Source organism: Topomyia yanbarensis, chromosome 2 (genome assembly GCF_030247195.1).
Source record: "Topomyia yanbarensis strain Yona2022 chromosome 2, ASM3024719v1, whole genome shotgun sequence".
NCBI lineage: Eukaryota > Metazoa > Arthropoda > Insecta > Diptera > Culicidae > Topomyia > Topomyia yanbarensis.
Window position 1 is genome coordinate 468091946 of NC_080671.1, and position 23873 is coordinate 468115818.

The 23873-nt window shown below is 36.8% G+C and overlaps 1 protein-coding gene across 5 annotated transcripts in view; it reads right to left on the minus strand.

Annotated features, from left to right (window-relative positions):
- LOC131686168 (uncharacterized) overlaps positions 1 to 23873 on the minus strand; it is a 90778-nt gene that overhangs the window by 31659 nt on the left and 35246 nt on the right. Inside the window, exon 1 of one of the 5 annotated variants that reach the window (XM_058970373.1) lies at positions 11207 to 11785. The exons of the other annotated variants lie outside the window; for them this stretch is intronic. The gene's annotated coding sequence lies outside the window, so the exon portion shown is untranslated. Of the gene's footprint in view, positions 1 to 11206; positions 11786 to 23873 lie in introns of those variants that run through there. 5 annotated transcript variants of the gene reach the window in all.

The window sequence follows — 23873 nt, forward strand, 5'->3', positions numbered from 1 at the left end:
GTTAAAAGTTATATATTTCCCAAAAGTTGTTCATTATTGATGGTTACATATTTCCGTAGTTCTTAAATTCATGAATGCAAGCAATACAGCGTTGTTGATGCAATGAAACACGGTATAGTCGACTTTCAACTGGTTCCGAGAATCGTTTTGGGTACTCGTTTCAATTAAGAAGAAATATTGAATGTCTACTTTATCAGGTGAAGTTTGTCCGAAATTGCATTCAAATATAAATAATGACACGAATCTATAAATATAAGCGGTACAACTTATTTCATTTTAAATATAAAAAACGCGTGAAGTTTATCATACCGTGGCCCATAATTTGCTTGATTCTTCGGGAATTGAGGATTCGAACTACCCATTTTTAATGGTAATTTATGAATTATGTTGCTTCAACAGCTGAAGAATGTTCTGCTTATGCTCGGAATATTTAAATTGTTGATCCCCTATAATTGAACAATTATTAAATTAAAATTTAATTTTGAAGTAGCAGGAAACTTCAAAGAGTTCAACAACAAGATTTCTGAATTCAGTATACTATCTCGTCGGTACATGATCTCAAAACACGGTTTACGTGCAATTTGGGAGCAATGCATCCATGGATAAGTCGAATTTGCTGTTTAACCTTAAGGTGTCCGTCTTGAGCACCGTTCCGCTACATCAAGGTACTCCAGACGAGTTAGAAGTGCAGCCGAAAACAGGAACCGACCTTTATACGTAATATTTTGTTAGTTAGAGACGAGCCTTGCTAAGCCGGTAATTGTACAGAAGTACCAAGACGTCACAATTTGCAAAGAAGAATTCGGTGGTCGATTTTGTCAACAGCAGCTTTGAGGTCAGTGCAAATTGCATCAATCTGAGCTTTATTTTTCGATCTCTGTGAGGAACGTCAAAGTGAAATTTGTCCAGACATAGAACTATGTTCGTCAAGCGAAATGTTATTACGAGTACCTTCAACAAGTATGCCACTTACTATAATTTCAAACTGCTTTGAAGCAGCAGACAAGCTAGTGATACTACGAGACATTCTCACGTTTTGTAGATCTCTCTTTTGAAGACAGGTAGCACAATACATTATGCTTAGGCTGAACAATTTTGACAAAAAATCCATACACTGTGCGAATTGTTTGCCTGAGCGTGGTGAACGAACGCTTCCGCTTCGTTGCGGTATGGTGTATGGTTATTTTCGTCCGAGTTGGTCAGCTATATTTATCCTTAGTGGGGAAAACATAGGTTAAAACTATTTTTTTCCATTAACGAGAAAATTGTTTCAAACTACATTTGCGTGTAAAGGGCACACTTATAACTAAATTAGTTATTGGAAAGGTGTTTCGAGTTGCGCTCATCAACATCCGACACTAACTTAGTGACAGGACTAAGTTAGCACCGGAAATGTTAGTATTGGATGCTGATCAGAGGAACTTGAAACGCTTCTTCAATAGCAAATTTAACATAAGGGATGCTTTTCAAAAATCGGGAGATGTGCTAGGAAAAATCATTTACGCCTTTTTAGCAACGAATCGCATATGGATGTGGCTTACGCGGCATATATTTATTTGGACCGAGATCATATTTGTCTGTGTCATCACATTGTTCACAGCGCGACAGAGTAGCACTTTACAATATTTGAAGCTTCGAAGAGGCTGGATTGCTTATTGTTATGCAGAATTCAATTAATTTGTTCCGTTGCGTAGCGATTGAAAAATGGTTTTGGAGTAGTTCTATCGTAGAATCGGTTCTTTCTCTAATAACAAAATCTTTGTAATTCCTTGCACTAATCCTAATAAAATTATATTACCCTCTCTTGTTAATTGAAATGTATTCCTGGCTTTAAGATAGCTGTAAATTTCATTTCATTCAAAAATCAATGTTATACTATAGTTTTAAGATATGCAAAATAAAATGCAAATAAATTAGCACTTTTAAGCTAACGTAAACCTTCCGTACCAATTAAACGAATTGAATAAAACGCAAAATCTTTGTTTATGTCTAGTACACAAGAATTTAAAATATATGCTTGAACATTTTTATCGTCAAAAACCAATCATCAATATTACCTATCGGCAGCATGTAAAATGGTTGCATTTGAATTAACTGCCCAAAGTGCATTCTGTTTCACTATTATTGTGTATCTGAACCCAACTATTTTTCCGTGGCAAAAGAATAGGAACACATCCTTTTCTAATAATATTCTTATCGCCGCCAGTGCTGGTATTTACTATTTGTGCATCTTCATGTTTGCATGAATTTTCCACATTTTCAAGATCTGCTGAGTTTATTTTTGTATAACAAGTTTATTCATAATGGTAGGGTACACAAAACATACATTTGAATTTTTAAGTGTATTTGACTAGAATTTCTTACTTTAATCAAAGTGTCAACGACATGAAATACATGGTTACGGTCATCGTGAACTTTTAGCATGATCAATTCAAGTAATTTGTTTTATAAATATTCACGTAATTGTAATTCGAAATGGGATGACGGGTATATGGCAGATATCGATGTCTGACACCACTTTGAAATCCAAGCTGGTGAATTCCGATTAAAGGAAATCTTTATAACTTAGCTGGCTAATTGTGAACTGGAAAAAATCCATTCATATTTTAGCATTGAAAAGGAAACAAAAATTTCGTTTAGTAGGTTTCAGGTCCGGACCACCCTGGATCCGCCACTGGTAGGTTTTTTATATTTGTTTGTAGAATAGTATGGAAAGCATGCTTGAAACGGGGAGAAAGGAAAAATCTATTGACGATTAATTTCCGTTGTTATCTGCTACTGGACGAGCGAGTGCACATTTCAATATGTCTCCACAGCTCTGCATGCCGTCGAATTCTGATTATTACTTGGAGTGAATAGAGAGCTTTTGCTGTCAGAACATAGAATAACATTTCAAATTTCAAATTTTCTGACTACTTCGGAAATGCTGGAGGGACTTATCGAAATTCGTTTGAAGCCACATCTCCTTAGAATCAAAATGCTTGGATTTAATGATGGTTATATCTGATCATACCAGTAATCTGGACTTAAAAATTCTAGCCTCCAAATTTAAGGATGCAAGATATTAGCAATTCCGGACTTATTCGAATTTGATAGTTTTCAAATAAGAAAACGACACAGAAAACATATCTTTATGCTTCTACCCAAATTTGTATAGAAATGAATTCATGGCAATCAAAGACGTTCGAAGCCACATATACATATGAACGATCGAATCTAAACCCGGGCCGCAGGCCGAGTATGATATACTGTTGATTTTAATATCCTTAGTGAGATTGCAAATTACATTCATTCGAAATAACGATCGGTTGGAATGCAAATTAAGGCTGTTGAACTTCAAGACGTTTAATAGTTACTCGATGAACCAAAAAAAAAATACAGAAAAAAGTTCGCGCTTCGGAAACCTGCTTCACGAAAAGCTAAAAATGTCATATTTTACTTGAAAATTCCCTTACATTTCTTCAAAATAATAGGGAGAAAAACTTTCATTAAGTTTTCTGTGGTTCATCGACAGGCTACACATATTGTGCAATACATCAACGCCGCATCTGCCATACGCGAGCGGTGGGTGGCAAGTCTAGTTTACACTTGTATAATGATGGAGCTATTCAAACAGGGTTGCAATGATTATTTTCAAGTTATGCTGCTTCTTTAGTTTATAACTTTTCTCAGCGAATTTTCACAAACTTTCAATGTTCTACGAATATGTTCAGTAGAAAAATACCTTTAGAAATATTTAGTGTTCTCATTAATTGATTGACGAGGTGATTTTTCAAGAATTGATTTTCAATGTTAACCGATTTTCTATACTAATTTCCATATAAACTTTGAAATTTTTGGAGGGTCCGTAGACACAACCGATCGGTAATAAAATTTGCACAATTACTAAGGGTCATAAAAGAAATCAGCAGAGCCTGGTGGAGCTAATAGTCAAAAATTGAACCAGTTTATTGTGCATTCTCATAAGAAATTAAGCGGTTTCGAGAAAAACGTTTAGGGGTTCAAACCCCTCCCATGGGGGTTTTGAATTACTTTCAAAATATTATAAACTTCCTGTTCAGGGATGAAATTATACAGCGAGCCGTGTCATTCGAGTTCGGTCACTCTAGGAACAAGCCGTTGAAAAAACGAAGGAATAAACCTCGCGAAGGTGGCTGGTAAGGAGTGTACGTTATGTTGGTCGGCATCTCTGGATCGGTTCATGTTTCGGCATGTTTCGATATTAGCACTAGTTGTGAGTAGATCAGCTTCACAGCAAAGGTCGGTCAGCGGACTAGCAAAGTGATCTAAGGAAAAAGCATGATGTCAGAGAAAATCAAGATATCGTTATTATTATTTATTTCCGATGATCTCTCCATCGGAGTGACTGACAGCTAACTGGCCCGTGAAAATAGTCATCGCTATCGGGAGGAATTCCGCCGCCGAAAAATTTTCAGCAGCAGCTAGCAAATAAATAGGAACGACTAACGCCAAGAAGGATAAGAAACCCTGCGAAGGTGGTTGTGAAGAGATGTAAATCATTATGGTCGACATCTCTGGATCGGTTCATGTCTCAATAGATGACGAAATTTGCAGCAGATCTGAGCAGGTCAGATATACCGAGAAGGTTGAACAGCAAACAAAAAAAAGCATCAATGGAAAAAAACATGAACGATTAGCACAAAATAAAAAGAGCATGAGTACAATCCCCACTGAAGTAGTGCCTACACGGAAAAAATCCGATCATAAATCCATGAAAAAATGATCGCTATTTCGTGAACTTAACGATATACAAAAACCGTGACCAAGTTCCTGAAATTATGTGTAATAAACCTCGTATCCATGAAACAATTTGTGTTTCCACAAAACTAGATCGTCCCGACTATATACATGGCGTCACATTCAAATGTTTGGTTGGGTTACTGTTGTTCGCTGGACATGTTCAGATTTTGTTATGAGTCTTGTTCATAATTTGGGAATACACATCCGACAGTCAAGCGATTTTGATGATTTCCGGAGCTAATCCCCGATTTTTGTGATTTCGTATGACGTTACCGTGCTATTTTATTCATGAGTTTACTATCCGATTTTTATGCCAGGGTAGCGGGATCTATGTTCATGATTTCATGATCTTTGTCGCGATTTTCGTAATTTCTATTCACGTCATCATAAGTCTTCAGTCATGAGTAAAGTGATTCATGCTCATAATTTCAGGATCCTAGTCACGATTTTGAATATTTCATTAACGAGTAATGTGATTTATGTCCATGGCTGCAGGAACTTTGTCATGGCTTTCATAATTTCTGTTCATGTTGTCGTAATATTTTAGTTACGACTAAGGATTCATTTTTAGTTATGTTCATGATTTCAGGATCTTAGTGACAATTTTTGCTTTTTTGTCTTAGTCGCGATTTTTCTAATTTCTGTTTATCTTATCGTGATATTTTATTCTAGAGCTTACTTTCAAATTTGACACGTGGAGTAATGTGACATGATATCAGCAGTTTCATCGTGGTATTCGTAATTTCTTTTCGCCTTGTCGCGATCTGTTATTTTTTGGTTTCTATCGATTTTTTACTCGTTGTAACGTGATAAGAAGAACTGGATCATAAAAGTGTGACTGGTTTGCGGTATCTTGTTTTGTAAACTATATCACGAACACAATTTGTGGCGCTAAGCGCAGTTTTCGTTTTCTATCCAGCTTGTATCTATTTTTGGTCGCTAGCAGCTGGATATTTCATGAAAAGTGCACGGAACAATAATGATTCCACGACTAATACTCCAAATTTTGTGAAATTAGTTCACGTAAAAATTTCATTATACTAGAAATCATGAACCAGTTCACGAATACATGAGTAATATGTAATGAACTTGGGAACCATTTCACGAGCACGGATATTGGATCGTGAGCAATATACTAGGTTTTACACCAACCGACATAACCCCACAAAATGAGTTCATTCGTGTCATCTTGTAGAACTCAAAGAAAGGAATCATGAACCTGTTTACGATTACATGAATAATTTTTGATGGATTTGTGAACTATTTCACAAGAACGAATGGTAACTTGTGAATATTATATTAAATAAAAAGAACTAGTTCACGACATGAATAACATTTTATAATTTTGTGATTTATTTCACGGGTACGCATGGTCAGTCGTGACTATTATACCAGGAATCATGAACGAGTTCTTGAATACATGAATAATATTTCATGATATTGTGAACTGTTTCAGGAGCACGAATGGTAAGTCTTAACTAATATATTAGGCATCACGAATTAGTTCACGAGGATTGAATGGATTCATGAATAAAATTTCGAGTTTCGTGAAATAGATCACGAGAAAATATCCACAATGTTTTGATTTTGCGAACTAATGTGCCTAAATCTATGAATAATATCATGAGTCAACTGAGTTTAATGATCATAAAATTGTGAACTAGTTCACGTACAGAAAATCGATTTGGTAATGGCAAGGAAACCGTGACTGAATTTCACAAAACAAAAACAAATATTTACACTATTTCCGCGCTATGAGGGCGTCACTACAGCGAAATTGAACATTATCATAAAATACATGATATTTGTTAATAGTCCTATTTTCGTAGCGTAAAAACGTGAATATTACAGAATTCATGGTATTTTATTCACGGTTTTAGGAACAATGTTTATACAGTGTAACGGTGGCGCCGGATGGATAAGGATGCCAAGATTCAGGAGGTTGTTTAGTCGGTAGGATTAACTACTTAAAACCAATCAGACACTACCGCTAACCAATTCCATTCCTTCTCGATAATAGACATTTACCCAATTTGTTGAGCTGAGTCGATTGGTATACAATACTCGGCGTTCCAGGTCTCACAAAAAATCGTCAAAGTTTACCCTTTCTTTTATAAGAAACGTAGAAAAATCAAAACCCTCCCCATGAGCATTTTCTGCGCACGGGCCTAAAAGGGTGTCCCACATCAAATTACATCATGGAAAGAACGCTGCAGAAAATAACCCATTGAGTATTTTCTCTTGAAAATTTGCGAAGAAGTATTTTTATCGTTGTCAGTTTTTTTGAAAATTATTGCCGAGGGTTGAAAGCTGCGTGTGTTACAGCAAATACGCGCGAGGAATGCATGGCTGTTTAAAATAAAGGAAGGTCAGTGTGGCCACCGCGATTGCGGGAGACTATTTTAGATGTTCAATACTAACAATTAAGCGGATAAAAAGTCGATTTTTTTGTCGACTACACCACAAAACGATTAAAGGCATACTTTGACTATTGTATAAATGTTTAATAACGAGTATCACTACTCAAATGGTCATTTCAAAAAGATTTCAAAATTCGAAATAAATAATCTCCTTCTGCGCTAACTAATAACTAACACGACACTCTTGATTATACTGTAATCAACGACAAACCTTTTAAGTATTACTAGGTAATACCCGTCGCGCGTTGCTGCAACTTTCAACGATAAAGAAGTAAAAGCCAATTTGTTCCGAATTCATAACAAATGTCTACTACGTATAAATTTTTAAGGTAATCGGTGAAGCCGTTTGGAAGTCCATAAATCACATACATACAACCGTTGGCTTTTATGGCACATTCTTTCGTGACGTTACAACGATTTGACCAATCTTTATTCGACAAATATGTTATAACTTTATCAAATGAACGCCTGCATCAAAGCTTATTCCAGATTCAGAAAGTAGACAAAATTTCACGAAAGATTCAAAGGCACTACATTTTCAGTACGAATGAAACGTCGAGATTTGATGCAAACTCGAAAAAAAAAATTTGACGACGATTCACTTTTTTGGATTTTGGCACATTTTTGCCTTTCTCATATAGAAAGGTTATGCAATCACTCTGAAAAACGTCAACCTAATCCAGGGCCAAATTTTTTTTTCGACTCGCATAAGGTTTCTGGATTTTGATAGGGGCATAGTTGATGGTTTACGGAGAGGGGTTACACCCCCCCCCCCCCTCTACTGTTCACTCTCCTTCTTTAAAAATCTCTTTAAATCACACCTCAGACCACCACCCCTTCCAGCCCTCATACCCCTCCCTTTCAACCCCATCATCTTTAAACCACCACTGTATCACAACCCGATCAGAAACACATAACAGAAATATTTCAAAACTATATCTCGCATTGTTACTTGTTATGAATTTTTGTTATTTTAACTACTAACGAGACCTAATTTATAACACAATATGATACAAAAATTGTGTTCTGATATAATCTTGTTATTTCATTCTGATCGGGAAAGCATACCAATTTAAGCTGGGGAGTCGTTCGTTCATGGGACTTACGCCCTCCTCACATACCCACCCCCGCATGACAAAATGAGTTAGCAAGCAGATAACATTGAACTAATGCTGATTAGGCTAATGGAGTATGATATTTTTTTGTTTCAAGTGTTCCACCGTCGACACGTAGCTCATCAAGTTCGTGGCTGGCATGCCATTGTGTATAAGTGCAAAGTGTACTAAGAATGTAATGGACATTTCCACAATTATGTTGAACATAAAAAGCTTCCGTGCCATAGTTTAGAGAAATGAGAAAGGCACAATTGCACCGCTAGGTGGATTAAAGCAGGTTTTTTGTTTCTTTTTTAATTACTCTGAGCTTTCGGCACTCTATATTTTCCCTTGGAACCAGTTATGCTGATACTTTTGTTCCTAAACCGCTCATATAAGTTGTAATTTGACCACTGAGCTCACAGTTATTGAAGATACTGGTCCATTCTTTAAACCATGGAATACCTAGTTCAATTTCTATATAAAAAGCTTCATTCGCGTCTGTTTTATTGGGGCGGATATGCTATGCGCACTTTTACCCCACCGTCAGTTTTTTAACTTATTAAATTGTTACGAAAATTACTGAATTTTTTTCATCAAATCAAATATATCTCGTAACGAACCATATGTTGAAGATTTTTAGGGTACTGTAGTTTTATAGATCGTAATTTATTCAAACTGCCAATTTATGATTCTCAAAATTCAAAAAATTACATCAAAGCAGCTTTCCCCTTAATTTCAAGCCACTATATTCAAACCTTTCATGCTTATATGTGCGATTAGTTGACTTAATGATACACTAAATCCATGCAGAGTTACCAGGTTCTAGCGCTTGCGTGCTTCTAAAAGTCCTACGCGCACTTTTACCCCACCTTACTCTACATCTCGGTTTAAAAAGTGTACGTTATATCGAATTGTACGTTATATCGAAGCATGCAAAATTCTCACAGAATTGTTGTTCATGGTACTTTATTTTGTAGAATTTTGATACTGCGTAACTGATTTTGAAAATCTAACCTACCTAGCAGTGTGAAACAACTTTTCTTATACCAAAATTATAGCGGTTGTATAAAAAAGATGCCACAATTATTTTTCTTGTTTATATGAATTAAATTTATTGAAAATATTCTTATTTTGACTCCTTTCCTAATTATTAAGCCATTAGTTATTATTATTGTATCTGGGCTTGTAAAGTGTTTTTTTGATATTCCCACTGCCAGCGCCTCATCAAATGAAAGCAATTTATGAACTTTAAGCATTAGAAAAGATGCACTTGTATCCACGATTCAAGTGATTCTGAAAATATATTTCAGTCCGCTAACCGGTTTTCTAAATACCTTAAACCGGTCGTAAAATGTGCACAGATGTCCGTGTAACTACAAACATGATCTCTCACTCTTATTTCTTAATGAGACACATAACATGATCTAAAAACAATCATCGATTCTAGTAACCGGACTCAGGAGTCTCAGAAACCAGCAGTAAAATTTTGATAAATATCAATGGATTCCTCGCTCGCAGATCGTCATGGGGACGTCATTTCCTGCGTCACATGATGGCAATATCAATGCAAAACAGACAAAACAATCATGAGTCCAGGGAACTGAATACCCGAAATCGGAGTTAAATGTGTCCGCATTACTTTCAATATGATTCGTAGATCATATAGTTGATGTAATTTGAGGACCCAAATGTCAAAATTGATAAGATGAATTTGTAATCCGAAGAACCGAATTCGGGAGTTTCAGGAAGCGATTGTATCGGATTGTCATCAAATATGAACTTAAACTTAAAACATTGTCATTCGGCCCAGAAAATCAGATTCTACAGTCCCGAATCCAACCAACCAGTTAGAACTTGTATAATTTATTGAGATGAATGGTTGGTTTTATTACGATCATACGCAAATGGGAAAAAATCGCTTTAGTAGTCTTCAATGAAGTAGCCAATTGCTAATATACTCATTAGAAGCCCAATCAGTACGTTTTAAGATTGTGTGTAATATATTTAATTCTTAAAATATGGGATACATGCGTAATTGAAGAGAAATTTGGACCTGAAATATAAATTAAAAAATATTTACGTTATATCGAGGAAAAATGTCCGTTATATCGAGTGACGCTATATCGAGGGTACGTTGTATCGAAGATTACCTTCTAGGAGTACACTAAATATAAACAGGCTTCAATCTGCAAACATGTCAATGTCGCAAAGCCCTGTCGAAGACCGTCGAGCGTTTTTTTTAAATATCTAAATTTTTATTATAAGATTGTGTGGATGGATAGAAAATGAATGAATTTGACCTAGTCCAGTCCTAGTTGTCAATCAAATCATACAAAGTCTGAAAACTACTTGATTAACTGCAGTCCTTGAAACCCATGAAGTCTTTTCAATATTTATGCTAGTGCATACTATCGAGAAACCTCTAATCCAATTTCAAAAAGTAGGCTGTCCTTGTTTCCAACAAACGCTGTGTAATAATCGTGCATGTCGCAGCAAGAGATACTACCTTAGTATTCTGCTAAGTATTTTACACCGAAACAGAATTAGGATAAGTTACACGAGTATTCTGGCAATGTCTATTTCAATGTCCACAGCTATTGCCAGCGTACTTCACGACGAGTTCCATGGTCACGGCTGTCAACAGAGGATGACGGTAGACAAAACTATTATTGAATGCAAACCGAGCGGAGGTGATCTTTGTAAGTGTATTCATATCATAACGAATGCAAACATCTTATTACCAATAGATTTCGTTCTTCATATTGAGTCCTGCCTAAACAACACGAGGACGGGATGAGACGAGAAGAGTATTTTAATAACTTTTTCCGCCTTAAACACATCTTCACACACGAACCGAAGACATTTCAACACTCAACGAAAACGAATCCCCTCAAGGTACTGCTGCATCCTAGTTGAATCAATACGTACCATTTTTTGTTCTGCTTTTCGAGGCTTACAGGAAAATTTTCGCTCGTAGCTTGCCAACTCAAAGGTCACCCAGCGCAGTACGTGGAAAACTGTTGAAAATGGTTGGCTTCACACGTTCAACGTTCACTACCTCAGTCGACCCGTTCGACTGGTGGCTCTTCTCGTCCTTGGTAACACTACCACCAAGCCACCCACTTTTTCACCTGCAGCAGCAGCAGCAGCAGTCGCAACAGTACCAATAACCGAACGGATGATGATCTTTGCACTACACAACAACCTTTGCACGATGTTGGCTAGTTAGATGATCTCCATCGATTTATGTCTGCCAGCCGGCTGGCCACCCCCGGGGAAATGAACAGAACAGTTTTTCACTTAATTATAAATTATTTGCCTTGCTCGGTCGGGAATTTCCACGAATTGGAGATTATTTTGTTGGCAGGAAAGTCGGAAAAGTGAAGAACCACACATACCAGCAGAGTGGTAAGTTTCTGTCAGTTGTTCACCAGCAGCTCTAACAACTGCTGCTTCTGTTTCTACACTTCTGCTGGTGGTGCTGCTGTTGCTACTGCTGCTGCTGCTGCTAGTGCTGTGGGGTTTGCTATGAATAAACCAGGAGCATGCGCATTCGGACGCGTCTTCCGTCCATTTGTCGTCAACAGCACCATCAGCACTAGTAGGTTAGATACCAAGTACGGACGCAGCACCACTTTTTTCGTTCCTTGCCTTGCCATTAGGTACACTCATCCATCCATCCATCCATCTATACCTACTTCTGCTTTAACAATCATTTCAGCGGTAACAGGAGAAGGTAGGTAGGGATGTTGACTAGAAGGCTGACGCAGCATGAGATAAGATATTGGCCTGCAAAGATTGTAACATTTCCAATTGGCCCTGTCCCTGCGTCAGTGGCGTAGCATTCTGTGTTAGCCTTTAAAATTGGCTTAACATCAAGTGTCGTCATAGTAGATGAGGATACGGCGTCATTTTAGTCGAAAGAATCAAAGCAGAGTAAACACACACATCAAACATCTACTAAGAAACGACAAGATCGCCGAGCGATGTTTAAATTTCTTGAAATCCAACTACATTGATAGGTGAAACAGTTGGTCTGAATTACTATTCGATCACCCCTACAACCCTAAGCAGTCAACTAAAGGGAAAAAAATCGCCGCTTCATGCGCGACCGCCAGCAGCACTGCAACGGTGGCCGGCGTAGCGGCGGCGGTGACGACGACGACGACAGTATGGCATCAAGCGACTGTATGCATGGCAGTAGGCATCTTATTACCACCGTGTCCGACCGGACCGACAAAACGGACAAAACAGTCTGCCCTATGGCAGCCGCCGCGACAACGCAAGGACTTGCTGTGTGAGCTCATGGCCTGCCCTTCGCATGTGTTGAGACTCGGTGTCTAGCGCTATGATACAATGATATAGGATGGTGGAGTAGAAGCGCATAAAATGCGCAACAAGTTTATTTATTTATTGATAATTTGATTGGTTATTATCACTATTAGTTGGACTAATAGACATTTTTGGAGGTTAGTTTAAATCAAATCTAGGTGTATGTTGCATGGATATTAAAATAAATTGTTCTGAACAAGACGCAGTTGGGGCGCATTTAATGCACCTTTCCCCAGCATAAACCGATGCACATTCTGGGGGTGTATGGAAAAGTAGTGTACTGCACTTGCCACTACTTGTGTGAATAAATAAAAATATAATTCGGTGGTATTTTCTGCATGCGCTTCTCGTCGGTATTTCCTTCTAGTTGTTGTTGTATGGGTGATCTGTGCTTGCACGCTGAGAGTTTGTTATCGGTTAACGATGCATTTCGGTGGTCGGTTGTTTGATGTTGATATTTTCTGAGTGAAGATAAAGACAGAGACACAACACGATCGAACCGGTGCATCTTTTGTTTACCATTTCCTCGGTGGACGATGAACCACTGATAGATAAGTCGGGATTTTAGAGTCAAATGGAAGACTATTACAGTGCTGTAAAAGCTTGCACTAGAACTTTTTCTCTATTGTTGTCTTTATTTAATTTGTGTTATTTTCGTAATCCGCAATTCCTTTCGTCGAGAAACTTTTTCAGTTTGAGGTTGCAACGTACCACTTATCTGGGATATACTCCTATATGTTGGAGGGACTGCGAGGGCGCTGACCCAGTGCATTGATGATTTCGATGGATGCGTCTCCGGATGGTCAAATGGAGGTCGAAAAAGGATCGATTTCCAAGGCCTCTTCACCTTTTCTAATTCATCGAACAATGTCATGGATTTGATTACTGTCCTAAACTGGAGTTGCAGAAGTATCATCCCGAAAATAAATTCATTTGAAATTTTAATAAAATTGATAAATTTTTCTATAGATTTAACTTTAGGAGGAAGCGTGCATCTTTTTGTACGTCTTGATTTTGCACATCGCAATTCAAGCTTAGACGAAACGAGTACCCGTTGTGAACCTCCAAAAACGTTCTCTCAATTATTGGTGAGACAAAGAGTGCTGAGACTTGGATTACATGGATAAGGCCGCCTTCCAAGACGATGGGACAGTTAGCTATCGAGATTAGAATTAGTTAACGAGAGAAACATCTACTAGAAATCTTTGGGGCACGTCCCGACGTATGCGAAACGGAAATAGTACTAGTCGTTGGATATTCGATTTAGCCAAGAAGGTTCGCCCATATTTCACCCCGGTAGAGAAGATCTAACGCTCCGCGACCGCTCAGGATACCGCGAACGAAACATTTGCACTCTTATCAATTAAAAATAAAGCCCCAGGTTCAGACAGAAACAAATACAACTTGTTGAAGAATCTGACAGACCCTGGCAAAAAATAAATTTAATTATTTTCTCGAGAGAATAATTGTGCCACACGATCAGCCTCCGATCACAACTCGTATCGGTCGATTGAAATGTTGTCCTATATCCGGAAGTTGTTCGAGAAAGTGATTCCTTTTTAACTCGAGCAGCTTCCGAAGCTAAAGGTTTTCTGTCAGTTACACCATTTTACTGTCGCAAAGGTAAGGCACGAACGACTGCCATGCGTTGCTGTCAACAGAAATTTGTGTGCCCTATGGTCACAAAGAGTAAATGGCATCAGCTTTCTTGGATATTGAAAGAGGCTTTGATCTAGTTTTTATCAGCAACGTGTAATAATTTGACTTAACTTGAGACATCCTCCAGTACAATTTCGCCAGGTGTTGGTTAATGTATTATCTTCGGGCCCGAGGAAGACCCCTCAAATTTCCGGTACCGCAATGACTCAAAATTCGACTACCCAATTTGAGTATGAATTTGAATTTTTATGTGCAAAACTAAATTTTTATGTAAACTAACTGCGACGTGGTCAGTGATCATGCCACTTGTAATGAAAACGCAGTATGCCATGCCTTTCAATTAATAACAGTCAGAGCATCGTGATTTCCAAGTAAATCTTAAACCGAGTACAAACGTTATAATTTCAGCAAATTGACGAAATGAGGTATTGTTATTGAATGGAAGTTTCTACTGGCAGTAAGTATAATCAAACTATTTAGAAGTTGCTGAAAATCGATTTGATTTGCGCTGAACGGATCTAGAGTTAGCATTTTTGCATGACAATTAAACCGGTCGCCTTTGAGCAACTCAGTATTTTCTGTTATTTCATAGGTCATGAGTAAACAAGGGATCCTTTACAGTATTGATGATCTTAGGCACGCCTTTCTGAACGTCTGGAAATGTAAATTAGTTCAATCAACGGCGTAGCAGAGTTCCAAGGAGTACATTGGGAGACAAATTGAACAATCGCTTTTCAAACAAAAAAAAAAAGATTTCTTGTGAGTGAAATTGTTAACTGGGTTATTTCAAAGGAAGTATTGGAGGTTCGACAACGATTCTCCAATCAAATTTTACCCGAATATTTCGCCGACATTAGACTGCTGTTCGAAAACTCAATCAGATCATGCTACGACAGCAAATCCGTTTGAAGCTTTTCCGACGTAGTGTCTTCCGTGCACGTCAATCTTCGCGCTTTTTATTACGGTCTCACACTTTCCATTGCGAAAAATATTGACTGATGGCTCAATTCTAGCAGGCCTGGTTCCCTGAACTTTCCATCCCTGGTCTTGTTTTGGTAGGAATCTCTATCAAACTTTCAGGAAATTAAATTGAATATATTATTAAATTTTTTCCATGTTCTTTTTATTCAATTTCATTGCCATATCCAAATGCACCTACGTACTCTACACTCTGCTCATAAGGTCTTGTACAAGGTTTAGGCATACTTGTTTTTGTATGAAAATCCAATTTTTCCTCACTTCTGCTTTCGATTTAACTTCCCATTGATCGTTCCGGATTGTCACGAACAGTGTGCTTCGCTTTACGTATGAACAAATTGCCTGCCAAATTATGTATGTTTTGGCAGACTTGGACATTTTCTGCTTTCTAATTTCCTCTGAGACACCGATAGTCGAATCGTAGCAACCATCGACGGCGCACGGAAGAAGTTTTTGCTCCCGTCAAGATTTTAAGGTGAAGATATGTGGAAGCCAGGAACGCACGCTTGTTGCTAAGCACCGACTCGCTTGTTTACATTGAGAAAAAATGGAATTGGAAGTGAAAATTCAAACGCGCAAATGAGAGTTTTCGGACAATTTCCTTCGGTCATCTGTACAATGGCAGAAAATTTGAAGTTTTGTTAGTAAACGGTTATAGTTTCGCGGGTGTTTTTACAGTGGTGTGTGATTGAAGTACATTTGAAAAAATGCAATGAAAATGAGAAACAGAAAAATTAGAGTGTTTCGAAAAGAAACCAAAGATAAACTCAAGATATGGTCACGCTTTTTTCATGTACCACTCACATGTGACCCCTCGGTGAATACGGTTCACTGTCAAAGTGACAATTTGCTAATTGAACAAATGACGTCTTTACAGACGTCGTCCCGAGCGTCGGATGCATAGCAACATAACATTATTGACAAACATTTATCGCATTTAATTTGTTATGCACCTTGGAATAAAATTGAAAAGTGCTCTGATAAGTACTTTTATTGTGATATTTCTCGACACTGCACAGTGGTCCAGGATGTGAATTTAGCAGGAATTTTATCTTTTTGCTAAAATTAAATGACTTAGCCTTACAATATATTTGGCAAAGTTGTTCTACTTTGCAAGGCCCTTTTTTGTTTAAACCGATGCTAGGGTGGTTCCAAATTTAGCAATTTTAAAAAAATAACTTTTTAACGGTTTGAGATAGAGCTTTACTGTCTTCGATGAAGTTGTAGAGCAACACATTTTAGACAAATTTGCTGAAGACATGCAAGCTTTAGCTTTTATACTTTCCATTGCACGAGGAATTCAAATATAAGCTTTAGGGTGTTCCTTAAAAACGGTTTTATTTCTATAACTTTTGAAGTTTTTATTTTACGCTAAAGTACCCTTCGGATAACTTGAAGATTATTTTAGGGCGCATAATTTGCTTTAAACCAACTACTTAACTTTTTTCGTTTTAAAATTATAAGAACTTTTATATAAAAATATAACTTTTTCAAATAGAATTATCTTCGATTCGGGCACTGAAATACCGTTGCTTTCATATGAAATAGCATGCTTTGTAGCATAGATCATCAAAAAATTTCAAATACGATATTTTTTATATCTTGCAATATTTACTCAAAAAATAGTTTATTTTTAGTAAAAAGTATATATAACTTTCTAGCGAGTGAAATTAGAGGTTCAATATATTAAGACAAGGTGTTCTCCTTCAAAATATCTAAAAGTATTTCTAAAGTGATCCTAATGAAAAATCAAAACTGCAAAAGTTATACAAAGAAAACCATTTTTTAAGAAACACCCTGAATTTTTTTTTTGGGTAAATTGCTTGTAAAATGAAAAGTACACGACATAGAGTTTCAGTGCCTTCGACAAAGCTTTCTAAAATTTCATTTTCTTTAATTTTCTGGAAGACAGCGAAACTCTATCTCGAACCATTAAAAAGTTAATTTTCTGATTTTAATCAATTTGGAACCACCCTACCCACTATTTAAAATAATTGAAAAGTATTGTAATGCGCAATATTTTATCATAAAAACGAAACTGCATTTTATACTGTTCACCGTGAAAGTAATTTAAACATATTACAAAGAGTCAATTCCTGAAAACCCAAATTTTTAATATAACTTATAGTTTTCATTATTTTCCAACCTATAATTCAGATGTTTTTCAGAGTTTTTGAAGACGAGCATTTTCTTCTAATACATCAAAACTCTAGCTTGTATTGTTCAGAAGATATAAGCACTTAATATTTCAAAAATAGATTCTTAAATCAATTTTATGATTTTTTTTTAAAATATAGTATTCTCCATTTTTGGCTCAATTATAACTCAAATCATGACCTTATTTATAGCTCAAAAAGAATCTTTTATTTTTATTTATCTATTATTTGCCCCAAATGAGTGATATTCTACTTCAGTTTTAAATGAATACAGCAAAAGTTATTTGAATAAAACTGTATTTCTAAGAAACACCCCAAGCTCCGACTTTTAATTTGTTGTAAAATAAAAAGTATGACAGATAGAGCTTACATGTCTTCAGCAAACTTTTCCAAAATTTGTCGTTCTAAAACTTCGCTGAAGGTCGTTTGGCTCTAGCTAGAATGATTAAAAAGTTAATCTTGATAAAATTAGAACCACCCTAACTGTTGTTTTAACAAAAAGAGGGGGCTCATAAATTGCGAAAACTTCTTCAAAGACCTAATAAGGCTAAGTAGTTTAGTATTAGTAATATCTCAAAATTCCTGCTAAATTTACATTCTGGACCACTGTGCACTGGTGGTATAATTATAATTGCGATCAGTTTTTACAATTTAAATTATTAAATCGATTTGCCGCGAAAGGCAATAGTATTTGGTCTAAAGCCGTGATAACACAGAGTTACGCTTTCGTGGGCTTTCTTTCTACACATTCCGGGACCGAAAAAGAACTTCACTTTTATTACATAAACAATTTCTTGTAGTGTGATACTTGTTTTAACTGTATCCAGAAAAGGCGATTTTTTAAAACTTAAGTTGAAAGACATGGAACAGAAAAAATCGTAGGATTGTTTATTGTTTACCAGTGCCAGGTATCCATGGGGTTTTCACTTTTGCGTTTGGATGGCAACAACGCTTATATTCAAGGGACTATCATAAGCTTGCTATTACCTGGTTCACTGGTTCACATTGCGTGGACCATGTATTATGACTGTTTTATATGGAACATGGTAATCTTGACTTTATCTTTGAAGAAACCTCAAGTGAAGAAAAGAAAAGAAACTTTAATATTTTTGCACAAAATAAGAACTACAGAGGGCATTCCGTCCAAAATTCTGGTTGATTGTATACGAAAATGTTCTAGCTAATCAACCTAATTTGGACCACCATATATTTTATCCACTTTTCATAAATTTGTCTGTCACTTCCTCAATATTCGTTTGATTGGATGAAGATAATTGCATTATTTGGGTTGTTTTTTAAGTCTCAGCATCTCTAATTGCTTCAAATTAATCAAAATTCGTAATCGAAAACTGTTTCATCGAAAACCATTCATAATTCCACGGTTGCCAAGAGGAAACGAGAAAAGTGATACATTTTCAAATTGGATCTAAGTGTATCTAAGTGATTTTCAATGATCTAATATTTTTTTAGATTATGCATTTTATGTAATTATCACATGGAAGCTATTCAGCGCGCTGAGTTATTTTCAGGTGATCTTTGTGAATTCAGTTAAGGAATCTCACCTTGCGAATTTGAGCTTTTGGCACACAGAAAAAAGCCGTTCATAAATTTATGGAAAAAGGGCACGATTTTGTGAACTGAACGATTTACGATAACCGTGATAAAGTTCCTGAAATTATTAATAATAAACCTCGTATTCATGTTCAACTATTTGTGTTTCCAAAAAAAAAAACTAGTTAGCCCCGAATATATCAATGGCGTTACATTCGAATGTTTTGTTGAGTTACTGTTGTGGTTCTCTGGACATGTTTAGCTGTTGTTATAATTCTGGTTCATAATTTTGGAATACAAAGCCGACAGTTAAACTTTGTTCATGATTTCAAGAGCTTATTGGCGATTTTCGTAATTTCTATAAGCGTTCTCGCGAGCAGAGTGGTCTATATTCATGATTTCAGGATCTCAATCACTATTTTTGTCACAAGTAGTGTGATTTTTTGTTCATGACTTCAGGATCTTATTAACGATTTTCGTAATTTATGAGCATGTTATCTGTGATATTTGATTGTTAAGCTTACTTTCGAATTTGACACGTGGAGTGATGTGACTCATGTTCATGTTATCAGAAGTTTTTATCATGATATTCGTAACTTCACTTATCGCGATATGTTATTTTCTTGTTACTATCGGATTTTTTACTCGGAGTTTTTTTATATTTTATTTTCCATTTGATTATATTGTTTTGCTTGCATTACATTTCTAATTCAGTATTGGGGTTCAGTTACAAGAGGTGACTTTTCATCCCTATTATTTACACGATTCAGTTAATTATTATTCAGTTTTAATATGCTAGCGCAGTAAAGTGTATTTTACAGTAGGAAGCTTTAAACCTACTTATCATGTGAATAAGGAGCTACACAAATCTTTAAAATTAACTTATAAACTATAAAGAGGCTAATCGTTGCAACTGGTGATTGCAGCGATTTTTGACGGAAATTGCTTATAATACTGTTCGTCATAATTTCTAATGTTTCTATGTTTGCGAGTCTGTGCAACTCGTTTATGCTAAACCAGTTATAAACATTTTATATATTTGTTGCATTTTGTTTGAATTCGTTCAATGTGATCCTTAAAAGTAAGTTTTTTATCGTAAATTAAACCCAAGTATTTAACTTGATCTGACCACGTTAAATTCAAACCATTTAATTTAATAATATAGGTATGATTTGGTTTAAGAGAAGCAGCTCTATGCTTATGCGGAAATCAATTGTGTGAAATTTTCTATTTTGTCAGGTAATCATTGAAAATATTCAAGCTTCGTTGCAGTCGACTGCAGATAATCCGAAGACTCCTACCTGTGGCAGAGATGCTAGTATCATCATAGAAAAGTGACTTTTTATAGCCTGCTTTTACTCGGAGTAATGCGACAATATTAAGGGTCAATAGAGAAAGCCTCGAAAGCGACCATCTTTGAAAACGAAAAAAGCTGTTGTGCACACCGTTCGATATATCTTCATGAAAATCAACCAATAATATTCTATCATTGCTCAGAATTTCAGAATAGTTTTAAAGAGGTTTGTGTGAATGGTAGCGAAAAATCTGCTTTTCGATTTCAAAAATGGCCGACTTTTGAGCACTATGCTGTGTTTCTCCTTAGTGGAAAACAATTCAGAAAAAAATATTACAAAACCTATAACTAAATTAGTTATGGAGTTTTCATTTCGACTTCATCTCATTAAAATCCGACACTAACTTAGTGACAGGGTTGATGCTAACTCCAAAAAGGCAGACACAATTCCCGGAGGTTTTCTCAGTTGAACCTTATATGGAGCATAAAACTGAATCTGATCCGTGGTATATTGTTCTGTGAACTATATCACGAACACGATTTGTAAGCCTATAACATATTTTTGGTGCGCAGCGCAGTTTTCGTTTTTTTTTTCTCCAGACATCACACTGAACCTTATCAAATCAATATCGATGTTCGAGGTCCTAATAGCTTTCTTATATCTACTGCTCGTACATATTAATGGTCACTAACAGCTGGGCATATATGACATGTCATAAAACTGGGCATGGAACAGAAATGATTCCACGAATCATACTCCACATTTTGTGAAATAGTTCACGTGAAAATTTCATGAACATGTTGCATGAAATTGAAAATGGTTTGGGATATCTCCTAAATACCACATGCAAGCAAGATAGATCGTAACTCAAGTACTAGACATCACCAACCAGTTCACGAATACATGAATAATATTTTATAATTTCGTCAACTATTTCACGAGCACGAGTGGTAGGTCCTGTCTATTATACTAGGAATCATGAACCAGTTCACGAATAATGAATGTTGTTTTACGATTTTGCGAACTATTTCACGAGCTTGAATATTGAATCATCACTAATATATTAGGAACCATGAATAAGTTCACGAGGAGTTACTGAATTCATGAATAAAATTCCGAGTTTCTCGAAATAGTTTGCGACAAAATATTCAAAATATTTTGATTTTGTGAACTTATGTTCCTAAATCTATGAACACGAGTCAACCTTGATTTTATGAACAATGTTCATAAAATTATGAACTAGTTGACGTAATACAAAAACGATTTAGTAATAATATGGCGGAAACCGTGATTGAAGTTCACAAAACAAAAACAAATTTTTCCACCAATAAAAGCGTTATGCGAGCGTTATTTAAGAGAAATGGAACATAATTACAAAACACATGATTTTTGTTCATGGTTCTGTTTTCTGTTTTTTTTTTGGGAACATTTTTTTCCCTTTTACATAGACGACACTGTGATTGGGCGACTGAGACTTGATCCGTCTTAAGAGGGTTAATTATGACATTCCACAAAGTCGCTCAAAAAGTTTTGTTTTTAAAAATTGTAGACCGCAACTTAGTAACATACTAAAACTTTTAATCCAGCCCAGTCAAGTGCTTTAAGCTTTCTTACATGTTGTTTGTTTTTTTTTGTGCTGGCATTTTTTCCACCCTTCCAATTCTACTTCCTGCCTTTTCGTTCTTTTTTTCCCTCCGATCAGGGAAATGATGAGAAGATACGACAAGACACAAACCACAGATTTCTATTCCTGATTCCTTATAGCTAAGATTATGCAAAATTTTCACAAAATCCGTTTGATATAGCCAGCAACAACTATAGCAAGAACAACTTTTGCGTAACTACACTATAAATAATAGCAAAGACCCACCCCCAGTGCCCGGCAACACGCGATTTCAATGCATTAATTTCTCTAAATAAAACAGCAATTCATAAGCAGTTCAATTCCATGAAAAACGCTGATAATTGTCGAGAATCATTTCAGCAACGATGGACACAATGTGCAGCGTATATAACAACCACTCAAAGCCTACTGTATGACGATTTTGCAAACTCCATAACCCTGAACTTCCCCTTATGGCTACGACCCTGACCAAGAATATTCTCGCTCAACGCCGTCTTTGCTGTTCTATTGCCATTTTGACGTTTTGATCTTGCCTATTTAAACCTTCGTCGGTACTTGCTCACTTGCATTTTGTCTCGATACCCCGCTCTCCCATTCCGATCACAACCCAACTCTCAGACCGGCCACTTCTTGACTTGACGGAGCAGCTAGTTGCTGACCTAAGCAGAGTGTATTTGGATTTTCTTGCAAATTGCAGCCCCGAATCAAGCCTAGCCTGCATACAGGCATGTGGGTACATATCATGGTGAAACACATAAGCTGTTCTTGTCACACAACAAGGACAGAGAGATATTGCCATTTTTGCGCTTTTCAAGCTCCCATAGAACGAACGGTGCAACGCGTGTCACTAATTCACTACTGATATAGGAATATGTAGTATGAACCATTCTCAGCTTGTCTCTCGCAGTCTCGGCATCTTTCTTCTATGAGCGAAGTGTGATGTGATGATCTTTTTTTTATATCAGAACTATGTCAAGGAGTTCTTTGCGTCTGAGATGGTAAAGACAACTGAAATGTGACTAGTCTACTGCTAAGCGATCATTTTTCTCACAACACTTAGCCGAGTGCATGACATCGACGGCTTTTAAGCCTGACTTAGTCGCTCTCGGAAAGAGCGAGAGATTAAGGCACACCGGCAGCAACGCAGCGGGAGAACGTGATCCATAATAGATTAATTCGATGAATAAAAGAAGAAAAGCCAGTGGGTCATGGTAGAAAAAAGTAGTAAATCGACTAATAAGATTCGGTGTAGGTACCCTCAAGCCGGCGCTCAGTGGGTCGTGCGAGCGTCCATTTATGCGATGATGGCTAGCTGGTCAGACCATAGTTGATAGCAGCCGCGCAGAGGCTGCCGATAGGTTCATGTTTGACGCAGTCACGTGACGCGATCGGCGGTGGTGAGCGTTTGGATTAGAGCGTGCGCGTTGGTCGATCTGACGGTGCGTTCTAAGCGGTTCAAGAACTTTTTACTACACGAATACTGCTGATGCTGCTGCTGCTGCTGTTGCTACTTTAACGTTTATGGAATAGGGTCAACTTCGAAGCGAGATGAGACCTTCACTAGTTAAAATTCTTCGATCAAGATCAAGCGCTTTGGCTGCGGCGGTGTAGGAATCAAATCTTGTTGGCGATCTGGGATTGAGGTTACCGCAAACAGTGTGGTGGTGTGAGGGCGATGCGTTAATTCAATTAATACTGACTTTTAGCCGCAAAGCACAGAGATGTGGAGATGTACTTTCAGTTCAATATTATTTGATTGGATGAATCACTTTTTTAAAATTTTTTGGCTATTGGGTGTTCAGCCAAAAGTGGTGACAAGACTATCACAAGACACCTTGAACAATTTGTCTAATTGCTGGGTATCGATTTTTCCGCGGAGAAAAATGAGCTGAGTACAACTACATATCAAAAGGATAAAACAATTGCTCAGGTTGATTTTTTTAGTGGAACCACTCTTTGTACGTGTAGGGCACAAATCCAAACATCACGTTTGACCAGTC